Source organism: Cydia pomonella, chromosome 15 (genome assembly GCF_033807575.1).
Source record: "Cydia pomonella isolate Wapato2018A chromosome 15, ilCydPomo1, whole genome shotgun sequence".
NCBI classification, from domain to species: domain Eukaryota; kingdom Metazoa; phylum Arthropoda; class Insecta; order Lepidoptera; family Tortricidae; genus Cydia; species Cydia pomonella.
Genome location: NC_084717.1, coordinates 8,988,536 through 9,001,667, shown reverse-complemented (window position 1 = coordinate 9,001,667; position 13,132 = coordinate 8,988,536). Strand labels below are relative to the sequence as shown.

The 13,132-nt window shown below is 33.6% G+C and overlaps 1 long non-coding RNA gene across 1 annotated transcript; it reads right to left on the bottom strand.

The window, feature by feature from the left end:
• Nucleotides 1-1,796: 1,796 nt before the first annotated feature.
• LOC133525972 (uncharacterized) lies at nt 1,797-2,816 on the bottom strand. Its single transcript, XR_009800653.1, has 2 exons — nt 2,540-2,816; nt 1,797-1,990 (listed from the first exon to the last, which is right to left on the bottom strand). It is a non-coding gene; the product is annotated as an uncharacterized LOC133525972 (long non-coding RNA).
• Nucleotides 2,817-13,132: the final 10,316 nt, after the last annotated feature.

The window sequence follows — 13,132 nt, the reverse complement described above, 5'->3', positions numbered from 1 at the left end:
TACTTCGTAAAGAAAGTGTCCGACTCACTATAAAAGGTTCTATGTGTGAATTAGGTTATCAAATTTAAGTCATTTATTCTGATTATTTTTCTAAATTATATAACATAGTTTTGACGCGCCGTTTTTTATTTAATTTTTGGTTACATAATTATTGTTTATAAATCTGCATAATTATAATTTTGACACATTTTGCAGATAGAATCATATTCGACATTAGTTTTATAGCTTAATAATTATGAAGAAAGTACTAAATGAAAGTAAAAGTATATTGGATGTGTTATTTATTCAATAAAATGTAATAAAAAAGTAAACTTGTTACTAAGATCTTTCATATCAGTCTTAATCACGGAATTAGTCAGGAAAAAAGGAGCACCTTTTAACATTGTTCATACTTATTTACCTTAATTTTTACTATCACATTGATCAATCTTCTTTTACATCACATAAGTTATCAGTCTTTCTGACAAAATTACGTATTCAAACAAGTCTTTTCGCATGCATAACATAAAAATAAACAATGTCTCACAATATAAAAAAAAAAAACAAAGATAATATTCTTCACCTTGGAAAATAAGTGAAATAATAAGAGACATGTTCTCAGCATAAATATAATTATTTTATTTTTTATAAAAACACAAATAATAGAAATAACAATCTAATAGTCAAAAGTTAACCAAAGCTCTGACTTAGGAACTTCAATAATTAATATTTGTACTATCACATCCTAAAGGATAAATACTAGAATTGAATTGTAAGTCTTTCTGAAAATATTATAATATATGTACTCATACAAATCTTTTTCAAAACATAAAAAATGCCTCACAGCTGAAAAAAAACAAAAATATGAATTTGCTAATCCGCAGAAAGATAACGTGTGCTATTCAATCAGTGCTAACCCGTTATACTTACTTGCGTATTATCCCCGACAACTGAATAGGGGTTCAGTTGTCGGGCGTCAGCATCTCTCATCTCCAGCATCTCCTGAGGAAGCCTCGTAGAGAGGCGAAACACTTTTAGTGGTGCGTTGTTATATTTATTTGCGTATTTATTTTTGCAGTGGGAGGGTGTAAACATTAATTGCATCTAAAAATACGCAAGTTATACTAACGAGTTAGAACTGACACTAGCACGTTATCTTTTTGCGGATTAACAAAGTAATATTTTTTATTTTAATTAGTATGGATTTCCGCAAAGTAACACCTGATTCTATTAATTATTTAAAAACCTAAAAAACAAAATGTGTATAATTTTACAAAACAAAAAAACATAATATTCTTCTTAGAAAAAAATGTTAACATCTTATATTTCGAACGTTGTCTATCCAACTATTTCCATTTTTGCTTCTTTTTTCCAGGGTTAGGATTACTTTAACACCCTTGTGTGACCTTTTTTTGTGCACTTGGGTTGATTCATCACTCGACTCAATCTCATTTAAAGAATCCATAGATGATGAATCCAAACGGAGTCGCTTGGGTTTGCGATGGCCTAACGTTTTTGTCTTTTCTTTTAATTATTTTTTTTTGTTTAATATTTGCTTTCTAATATAATAATTTTCAGTGTCACTTGAGTCGGAAATTATTGGCGTCTTATTAAAATTAACACAACTTTCGGGCATGCTCATAGGTTTTATAATTATAGAATTCATAAGACTGTTAAGATCAGAAAAATTATGGGGCAACGGACTGTTACTATATGTTAGTGCATTCGTTGACTGGGGCGAGTATGTGATTTCACCGAATAAAACGGATGATGATGGTGCTAATACAGCATTCGATATGTTCTCTGCTCTCCAACTCGTTAATACTTTTAAACATACTTTCACCTGCACTATAATCAGAGTCATTAACAAAACATGGTATGGAGATTTGATTCTCAAATTGACTTGATATGCTTGTATTAGTGGAATGCGTATCTTTTGGCTCCTCAAACGCAGTTGGCAGTGCTCTTTATAATTCCTCGCATGATGCTTCGTCCATCCTTAGTGGTGACACTGAAAGTCAAATACCATGCATATTAAAAGCAACATAAGCTTTAACATTATGTGCATATATTTATACGTAAAGCTCTATTCGTGGTGCAAAGTAAATAGTGATCAAAATAAGGATTAGCTATACAACAAAACTGCCCGTATAAAACCTTAATCTGCGATAGTTATTATATTACACATAGCATAGCATTATAACATAATATTACGCTTACGCTTTTTTATGTTTCAATTAGAACTTGCAATGACAGATATAAATAGCAATAGTCATACTATTATGAGTGTGTACAAAAATGAATTCTAAAAGGTAAATAGTTCTAAGTGACTGATTAAATGGCGTAAACAATTCTAAGTCGCACATAGATTTACGTGCTTTGTTAACTACAGCTATTATAGTAACGTATATAGTTCTCAGTGGCAGATATTCCTGTGTACGTAGTCCTCTTAAATAATACTTTACACGTATGTAGGTATATGTGTCACATAGAACACTTTATACATTTTTAGGCATATAAACGCAAAAATATAAAAAAAACCTAAATAAATATTACATACCTCCATTTATTGTGGTCGATTTATTTAGTTCTGTTTTGATGCAATCCGTACCCGATCTTTTTGCTGCTGATTTTAATGATTCCAACCGTCTCGCATGTTTCTCCTTCATGATTAACAAACTTATATTTGTAGTTAATTGATCGATCGAATGAATTCATCAAAATTCTTAACAGAAACTCAAAATTAAGAAAAAAGTAACGTAATAACATGTTAATATTCTCTAAAAAACGATCAAATCTTTCACAACCCATGACTAGCCGGTCGGCCGCGAACTGAGTGCGATGTGGTAAATAGCGCTCCGTGCGCGCGAGTGACTAAGATGGCATTCATCGTGTACGATTCGATGTGGCACTTGGAATGGTGTTCGTGTTAGTATACAAATTTTTGACTCAGATGGCACTGTATGCGTCATTTAAAAATCTATACTAAGTGACATTTTAAGAATTTTTTTATACCAGGCGATAGGTTTCGGCTTCTAGATTATTATGCTGCAGCTTACGTAGTTCGAACCTTTTAGCACTTTGCACCTTGTACGTTGTTGTCGTCGGTTTACTAGAATACTGATGCACTTTTTTGCAGAATAAATATTTTTTCAATATCGCAGCTATTTCCCCAAAGGACCAGGCCATATGATATTCGCGAATACCCATATGTGTAATATGCCGCAAGGGATATCTGTAGGTCTGTAACTCGCTTTAGATGCAATAGGCCTGTTACCCACTTTGTTAGAATAGCAATTGTTAAACACGTTTAATATCGGTACGAATCGTTCTAAACGTCGGATCTCCGGCAACAGATTGACGTCAAGTCAGATCTATTAAAAGTTTCCGAGTCGATGACGCGATCGATTTCGAATCGCCCCTTGGCGCAAATAAAATACATTTTCAAATAAAACTTGTATTATTAGAAAAGGTTTCAGTTTTGATTTGGTATATTTACATAAATATATTTTCAGCGCCTAAATTGCAATCTCCTCGTATAGTTATCTTAGTATTTAAGAGTTTCTCTAGAAATGTTGCTTTCTAGGTTAATTTTGTGTACCTAATTACATTTATTTAGGCACGAAAAAAACTCACATTTTCTAGTTTTTCTTAAGATATATTTTTTAAAGATATAATATTTTTACTTTTACACCTTTTTTGTAGCTGTACGTCGAGGTATCTCCGTTCGGGACGAATTTCTAGTAACAAAACAACATTTTGAAATTTATATTATTTTATGTGAAATTCCCACTTTTACAAATACTCGAAATACTTATTTTGTTCTTTATAACAAACATTAATTACCTTTGAATTGTTACACTCATAATTTTCCAATTTCTGCAACCTATAAATCATACTTGAAACTTTATTGCAATTCAGGTATTTAGTGCCAACGTTTTCCGCTCCACGTAAAAAGTAGGCCACAGCAGTTTAAACCAGATTCTAACCGAATAAAACCAAAAACTTTAGCGGCTGTGAGTTGCTTAATTTTGTTAGCAGTGTTTGATTGCTTTAAAATCGACGTAAGTAATCGTCCCGTTGGACGTAATTAGTTCAATTAATTACTGCCATTACACCGGGTGGACCGTCAGTAAACATAGATTTCGCGGCCGGAAACCGATATTTGCTTAACTTAAGGGCCAATCGACATTTGTACAATTGAAAGCGTTTAATGAACCATCCATCCACACTGAATATACGGGAGTGTCTCATGCGTTGCCTTTTTTCACCGAGTATTTGTTAGATGAAGGCTGTGTAAACGTCTTATAAACGCCGATGAGTAGTCCAAAAAAAATCGATGCATATTTACCATAGCCCCTGAAGCACATGTCTACATAAGGACTTCATGGACCAACATTCTAACAATGCTTTTTTGTTTCCAAAAGACCTAACACAACAGTTGCCGTAACCAGTCACTACCAATCAAAGCGAAATGTATCCCATCTTTTTAATACAATTAATAAAGTGTACAAAGTGTAAAATAGTAATACAATTATTTAAAAAGTGTGTATAAAGTGTAAAATAGTAATACATTTAATAAAGTAATGAAATTATATGTAGCTACCTACTAAAATGAAAAACCTTTATCTGATTACGTATTCGCTATAAAATCCTCTATAGCATAGAGAATAGTTATTTGTACAACAAGAGAGCAAAGTTTGATATTTCTTCGAGTGCTTGTTTTGAGTCCCGTGCAAGCGAAAGATTCTATAATTTAGAATCTTGAGCGTAGTAAGGGACTCAAAAGCGCACGAGATGTAAATAACTTTGATCTCGTGTAGTACACAACATTTTTCACGTCAGTCAGCCATCAAAAAATACAACCTTGAAAAATGTAATCCAGACGGACGGATCACTAGGTATTTCACTCATGTTTTCTGAAGGTATTCTAACAATTATCTTTAATTACCGCAATAAAACAAAACGAAAGAAATTTCAATAAAATAATATGAAAATAATGAATTAACGAACATCAATTGATAGTTCAATCGACAACTTTTTTTTTGTAAAAAAAAAAACTTAGTAAGATCCGGTCTGAATTGCGGATACTACTATGTATTTGTCAACTATATTAGAGATCGTTAAAAGTACCTAGTTAAGTAGAATTATTTACTGCGTAATAATTGCGTAAATATGTATAAGTTCATTGTTTTGATTGTATAATAAAATATGTAAAATATGGTGTTTTTATTCAATTTTAAACTTTTATTTCATTAATTAATTAATACGAATGAAGACTCGTAGGGTGTTTTGGAACGATGCGGTTTGACTTATTTCGGGGGTCTATTATAAACCGTCAATATACCGTTGAATTACGTATGCACTTTTTTTGTCTCTTTCTTTTTGCTAATGACGTGAAAGGGATAAAGACAATAGAATCCAAATATTTCGAACTTGTATTAGGCCCCGCACGTTGAAATGACATTCGAATCTAAAGGTCACTTGAATGTTATTTTGTCTCACTCGGTGAGCAAAATGCGATTATGCTCACTGTTTTTAAGCAGCAAATTACCCTTGTTCGAGCTGCTGACGTGAAAAAACATAATCATGTTAATCTGAAAACTTTTACATATAGGCTTTAAAGTCACGTGGAGCCTTAACGAGCGTTGCAGCGAACATAAATAAAGCAACAAATTGAAAGAGAGTTTTATTGAAGAGTCCGATAATTGCGCATGAATGTTTAAATTAATGAATTTTGCGGATTCGACAAGACTCCTATTCAGAAATAAAAGTTATAATCTTGATACAAATATGCGTATGGCACTATCAATAAAGGGGTCTACAAACCAATTTCGCATGCGATTTTTAATACAATTGTGATCAATTGCTTGAATTCGTACATCAGTATTCGGTGATGTACCCAAAATCGCATGCAATTATCGGTGACCTTTGTAGAGCTTATTAGAGTTTTTTTTTTTAAACTGATCGGCGATTGGCTCAAGTCACACCTGATGGGAAGTGAAGACAGGGCCTAAGATGGAACTCACCGGTTCAGTAGTAGCCTATTCACTACATTATTGTGTAATAATGTCCTATAATATTTATTTATTTAAAGATACCGAGGTCATATTTATCAGGGAATACAGATGGCGGGAGCGCATTCCATGCTTTAGCCGTCCGTACCAAAAAAGAGGAGGCTAACCGTTTCGTGCGCACAAATGGAATGTTTACTACGAACGGGTGCATCGGACTTTAAAAAAGCATTGCTTAAGATATTGTGCAATCACCCTGGAGCGTTCCAAGCATGCAAACAAAGTATGTCTTTTAAATAATAATAAATAAATAAATATTATAGGACATTATTACACAAATTGACTAAGTCCCGCAGTAAGCTCAATAAGGCTTATGTTGAGGGTACTTAAACAACGATATATATAATATATAAATATTTATAAATACTTAAATACATAGAAAACACCCATGACTCAGGAACAAATATCCATGCTCATCACACAAATAAATGCCCTTACTAGGATTTGAGCCCGGGACCATCAGCTTCGTAGGCAGGGTCACTACCCACTAGGCCAAACCGGTCGTCAAATGTGTTACACTCACTACACCTTGCTCTTCCCATCATTTTATTAAGAAACTATAAACCGGTTTGTGAAACTGTTTTGAGAATGAAATGTTTTACACTTTGGCTCGCCCTAGAAAGCATGCGATCAATAAATTTTCAATGTAATTTCGGCAGTTCAAATACAAACCAGAATTACGTCCACGCGATCGACAGAATCACCCAACGTTCTTAATTAATGTGAACAAGAACAAACGTTTTGCTACCCATTCCCTATAGGGAATATACGACTTAGCCGTTTTTACTGCTTCAATTTACTTTAATTGCTATTTTAAGTGATTAAGTACTTCATTAAGCGAGAACGTTTGATTTAAATTAAAAGTTGTAAATTGTTTGATGTGGTAATAAAACAGTAGACGGGTTGGTTTAATGTTATGATATTAATAATTTATGGTTAACAAAAAATAATTATTACCACAGATTTTTTTTAGAAAATTCTAAACAGATTCATTATTCGATACTTTCATTTTATAATTTTTAAACTACGTTATTTTACCTACATATTATGCGGAAAATAAAATATATAATTGTATATATACAATATTTCTTCCAAAACATTACGATAAAAATGTTCGGCACCAAAGCTTATGATGTAAATAGCTCTAGGGGCTTCAAATAGCCCCACGAAGGTATATAAATTGCGAAAAATGAATGGAAAACAATTTCCAAAATAAACAGCGCTCACAATCTCGCACTAACAAAACTTTAGCCAGAGCGCAGCATGTGCCAACCAAAATATCCCTAAAAATTAAAAATGATAGCGTTAAAAATATTTAGTAAAGCGTATGAAAATCAGGTTGGGTGTGGTAAAAGAAAAACCAATCAACAAAGTCGTCGTACCTAGCAATATTTTTATTAACAAAGTTTCAATAATAAGGAAAAATTAGCATATAGTTACAGTAATTAGTATTTCACTCCGTTGTTTGGCATGTCTAATCATAAAAATAAGGAAGACCATTGAAGGACTTTTTAAATAATTGAGTACATGTATCTATTACCATGTCTCCAACTTCCAATCAGTAATGCAACTCCAAAAGCTACATATTGACTGCGTTCCAGTTGCAACTCATATGATGGCAACTCTACAGTTAGCGTACATTTTTCACGTAAGTTGCAGCTGGGATACCGGCAGTCCATCTTAGCCCTTAAGTACGCTTACCATAAATGTTTTGTGATCAATAATACCTATAGCTATCCATGTTTCATGTCAGTACATGAAAAAGTCCTCACTGACTTGAGTATAGTCTGTCGGACTTGGATCGCGTCAGCTGGACGACATTAGTCAGACGATGCGAGCGAATTTAATAAAAGCCTTATCGCCCGCCCGTCGGACCATTGCTATCTCGTTTTTGTAACGCTCTAGATAACATTTCAAATGTGAATTTGGCGCCTTTTATTATATTCGTAAGAGCATTTATTTTGTAAGAGACCATGAAGAAGGATTTATTTTATGTCAGGCCAGACTATAATATTAAACTCGCACAATACGGATACCATATTTTTATAGTACATAAACGAGGAGATCTAAATGCTGTAAAAACCTACATACAGGCCTGCAACTATATATTCTGATTAGTACTTAGTTACATGACGGTAATCAATCAAAGTGGTCTTTCAGGAGAAAGAAGAGATAAGTAAGGTAATTCATTGACATTTTGAAACTATATCTGAAAAAGTCCAAATAACTTGAATGCAGTCTCCGAAATCAACCTCAAGTTTTCTAAGATTTCTTATAACAAGATGTCTTATAGTTTCTGATATATTTACTGCACCAGAATTTGATTTAGGCCTGTGTAGTCTTCACAATCATTAGCACCAATTAGATCGTTTGTAAAATATTTATGCCATCGGTCTAGTTTTCTACAATGTATTTGTACACGCAGAATTAATAAGCACCAAAAAGCTCCCCGATAGGCTCCTGGCTTATTTATTTAAAGGACCTTAAGACCATAATTGGCAGTAATTACTGTATATTCTATAATATTATTCTATAGTACCCGCGTTGTCGCGTTGGCGTCATTAGTATTCAAAATGTAAATTGCTGGCTCTTAGGGCAATGCACCCGTCTCAGATCTTGCTTTCCCAGAAATAATTTCATTAACATCTGCATACCCGCGTGTACCAAGTTAAATTCCTTCCGAGGTGCCAAGAAACTTGAAAAATATGTACATTGCGTACAAAGGAAACCATCTTAGTGTCACATGCAGTTTTTTTTTAGCATAACGTATGTACTTCTTTTTTTTAGTATTAGAAAGAACTTCGCAGAAGTAAGCTTGCGTTTCGAAATCGGGCACTTTTTGCGGTAATTTTTTAAAGTAAATTATATGTATTGACCATGCTACATTAGATAATTCCATAATTATTAATAATTAAAGAGTCTAATAAAAACTGCACGTTTACTTCTGTGGAGTGTCTTCTCTTATAACACAAAACTAAACAACCATCAGTATTGTTCAGTATAGGTACTAATATAAGCTTTTTGATTAAAATATATCTAGAAATAAGCTAAGTTATATCTTCTGTCCAAGAATTATCGCTAGGATTTATCATATTGTCGTAACAGTGGTCACTGCTAACAGATAAAGCCATATATCAAATGACAAATAAAAATCCTTTTATATTCGGCCCCTTCAATATTTTGAGTATGTAAATATTTTAACTCATAACCGATCTCAGACCTGTAGTGATGAGTTTGATTAACACTACTTAAATTGCCCTTTAATGTACAAGTTAAAAAAAACCCTTCTGATCAGGCGATTTGTTTGCTCGTTTGCCTCCTATATCATAAAAAAAATATCCGTTTTAATAAAATCTATTAGTTTTGAATAAATGGGACCTTAATTTAGCGGTTTTTTAACATAATGTTACTTGCAATTCCTCTTAATTGCGCTAATTTAAGAAAGAAATTCGTTGCCCTCAAACAACGGTTTCCCGCGTCTGGGGCCTTCCCACGCTGCGTCTTCCGGTACAGGACAGCGAATAACCGTTCGTTGTGGAGACCCTTTGTCCAACAGTGGACGTCTTTCGGCTGAGATGAGGATGTAGTAGATGAAAAAAATTATAAACCATCCAATGTACACTGGGCCGTGAGCCATTAGGGGTAGGTATTTTCACATTTTGCTCTTGTACACTCTTTACCACTAATTTACTTGAATATGTCGTCTACCAAACAAATACAACAATGCAGCACCATTTTCATACAGAAACGTTTGCTTGTCTGTCACCATCTACATTAAAAATATACTAAGGTCGGTAGGTCGGACGCTAATTATATTTTTGCCCAAACAGCAATAAACTAAAGTGTCCATTAATCTGAATTTCGCTATAATTATATTTATTCAGTAACACATGTTTTAAAAGTAATAATTATATGAGCCATGTATTTATTAGGATTTTGAGCATATCCAATAGCTTATTTGATATTTTATTTCGTCAAAAATCGAAATAAGGAGCCCAGGCTCCATATTTAGACGTAAGACTGAATCGGGCTCTTTAATCTGGAACGCCCATTAAAAATCCTACACCTTGCTTTTAGAAAGAGGAGAGTCTGACTATCCTTTTTGTTCCCGACAGCTACTTACGTGGTCGTAGCCATCGACTCCTGGCGAATGGAACCTTTCCCACGTTAGCACACAGTACCCTCTAATCGTCCGCTCCCGGACACTCCTCAACATTTTATTTAATTTTTTACACCTGACTGCGACTTGTTTGCTGACAAATATCATAAACTCTTTAAAGATTATTTGTGAATCAAAATATGTAGCTTATTAATTATTCACATATTTATCGTATAACTTTATTACAGCGCCCCTTTTAATACTTATAATAATGTATCATTTCTTTCAGGCAAAGCCCATAAAAGTGTTAGTAGGAAAAAGCATAACTTACAAGACTATTGTATAAAAAGCTCACCTTACCTTAGCTGTAATGCTGTAAAATTGTATCTCAGTTAATATTAATATCAGTATCTATCAATATTTCAAATTCATTAAAAATCTCATTAGGTATCTATTTCATAGTAGATAACTCAAAACATAACAGTTCTCGACGGGCGGTGGCAAACGTACTCGTCAAAAAGGATGAAAATACTCTGGACACCATTTTGTGCTAAGTATCCCAAGCATAGCAATTTAGCCGTCATAAATTCAGAGCACCCCGTATCTTTTAGTTTAGCAGTTAAACAATTCAAGTACATAAATATCGGTTAAAATTCTCTTGCAAGTAATTTCATATTAAAATTATTATAACCAAAAGAGATGTTTCCCGTATAGTGAAAAACGGTTATTTTATAATGAATTACTGAGGCCTTTGGTTGATTGCAATTAACTTGCTGCCTGTGATGTTTTATTAATATCAATCTTCGTACACAAAGAGCTTACATGCGACACGCGACCTAATTACGAATCACGGGAGGAATTTATTGATATTGCAAATGTATGTTATACAATACACTGTGTGGATATACAGTTAATGTTTAAATGTGCCGTTTTAAGGAAATGGTACGGTCAATAAAATTATCAATAAAGATGATTGTATGTATGCATATACTTTATTGTACATAGAAATAAAAACACGAAAAACAAAGGCGAACTTATCCCTGTATGGGATCTCTTCCAGTTAACCTAATTCAATTATCAATAGTCCTTATCAACGACTGTCAATTTCCTACTTGTTACCAATAGCAGTTTTTTTTTCCAGCCATTTAATTTCACCACCCATCAGTATTGTATGTTAGCAGACCAGAAGGTACCTAGGTGTTGACATATTGCCCTCTTTCATGAAAATTTTTACATTTTCCAAAAAAATATAGGTACGATGTACGATAAACTAGTTGGCATTGATAATTATTTGTGCTTACGACAACTATATAAATAAATAAATATTATGGTGTCCCATAATCTTAACCTAGCCACAGTAAGCTCATACTACTCACTTACTTACTTACTCCGTTGGCTCAGCGACCCAAAATGAGACTTAGCCTCCGACACAAGACAGCGCCACTTTTCTCGGTCCTGTGCGACCTCTCGCCAATTGTCGACTCGAAGCTCGCGCAGATCCGCCTCCACCATGTCGCTCCAGCGATACCTAGGGCGTCCGATAGGATTATTGTGGGTACGAGTATTAGACAACGATTTATATAATAATACTTAAATACATAGAAAACATCCATAACTCAGGCACACACACACAAATAAATGCCCTTACCAGGATTTGAACTCGTAACTTCAGCTTCGTAGGATGGATCTCTCACTACCGACTACCCTAGGAGGCCATTATAACAGTTAAAATATATGTAACTATTATAAATATAAATAAATATTATAGGGACATTCTTACACAAATTAACTAAGTCCCACGGTAAGCTAAAACGGCTTGTGTTGTGGGTACTCAGACAACGATATATATAATATACAAATACATAAATATATAACATATACTTAAATATGGATATAGAAAACATCCATGGCTCAGGGACAATCTGTGCTCATCACACAAAGAAATGCCCTTACCGGGATTCGAACCCAGGACCATCGGCTTCATAGGCAGGGTCACTACCCACTAGGCCAGACCGGTCGTCAAGCTGACAAGATTAATAAATGCTCTAAATAATGAATATGCAAACTATACGCATTACTAAATACGAATTTGAAACAGGGCATATTTTATCCTAACATTTCACTACTACATATAAGTGAAGCTTTACTTAAGAGGGAAGCTTTACTTAAGGGAATATACGTAAATTTTTGAGAGAGAGAGAGATTCCATTTCGGGAGAAAGCGGTTTCCACTAACTAAATCACTTTGATTTTGATATCGATCGCTTCAGCATAATATATTCTAGTTGCTATTGCTAGGTTTCGCCTTAAAATATACATAGTTTTTATAAGATAAACGGCTTAATTCAACCAAGTTTTAATCACATTTTATACGTTTGTTGTACAAAAAAACTATGTTATTTTTTAAAGCAAAACCTATACATCTATAATATATTATGCTGAAACGATCGACATCAAAATCAAAGTGTCAATCAAAAAAATGTACGTACCTTCGGTTAAAATCGCAAAGCTATTATGCCCTCTTAAGTATTTTATACACAGTTCAATGTGGGAAAAAATCAACTTATCAGAGTAAGCGCTTGGATATATGGCATTTTCGGTCAAAAGCTCTTCAGGGGAACCTCTTAATGCGAAACTTTGAACAATCTGAAACCCACTCCTTTCACGACCTTGAACTTGAACCAATCTCGATGCTATACGATAAACAGTGTTTTCTACTATAGAATTTGTTTAGCTTGCTATACATATGTAACAAAATTAAAAGAAGTAAATAAATAATAATAAATAAATATTATAGGACATTATTACACAAATTGACTAAGTCCCACAGTAAGCTCAATAAGGCTTGTGTTGAGGGTACGTAGACAACGATATATATAATATTTAAATATTTATAAATACTTAAATACATAGAAAACACCCATGACTGAGGAACAAATATCCATGCTCATCACATGAATAAATGCCCTTACCAGGGTTGA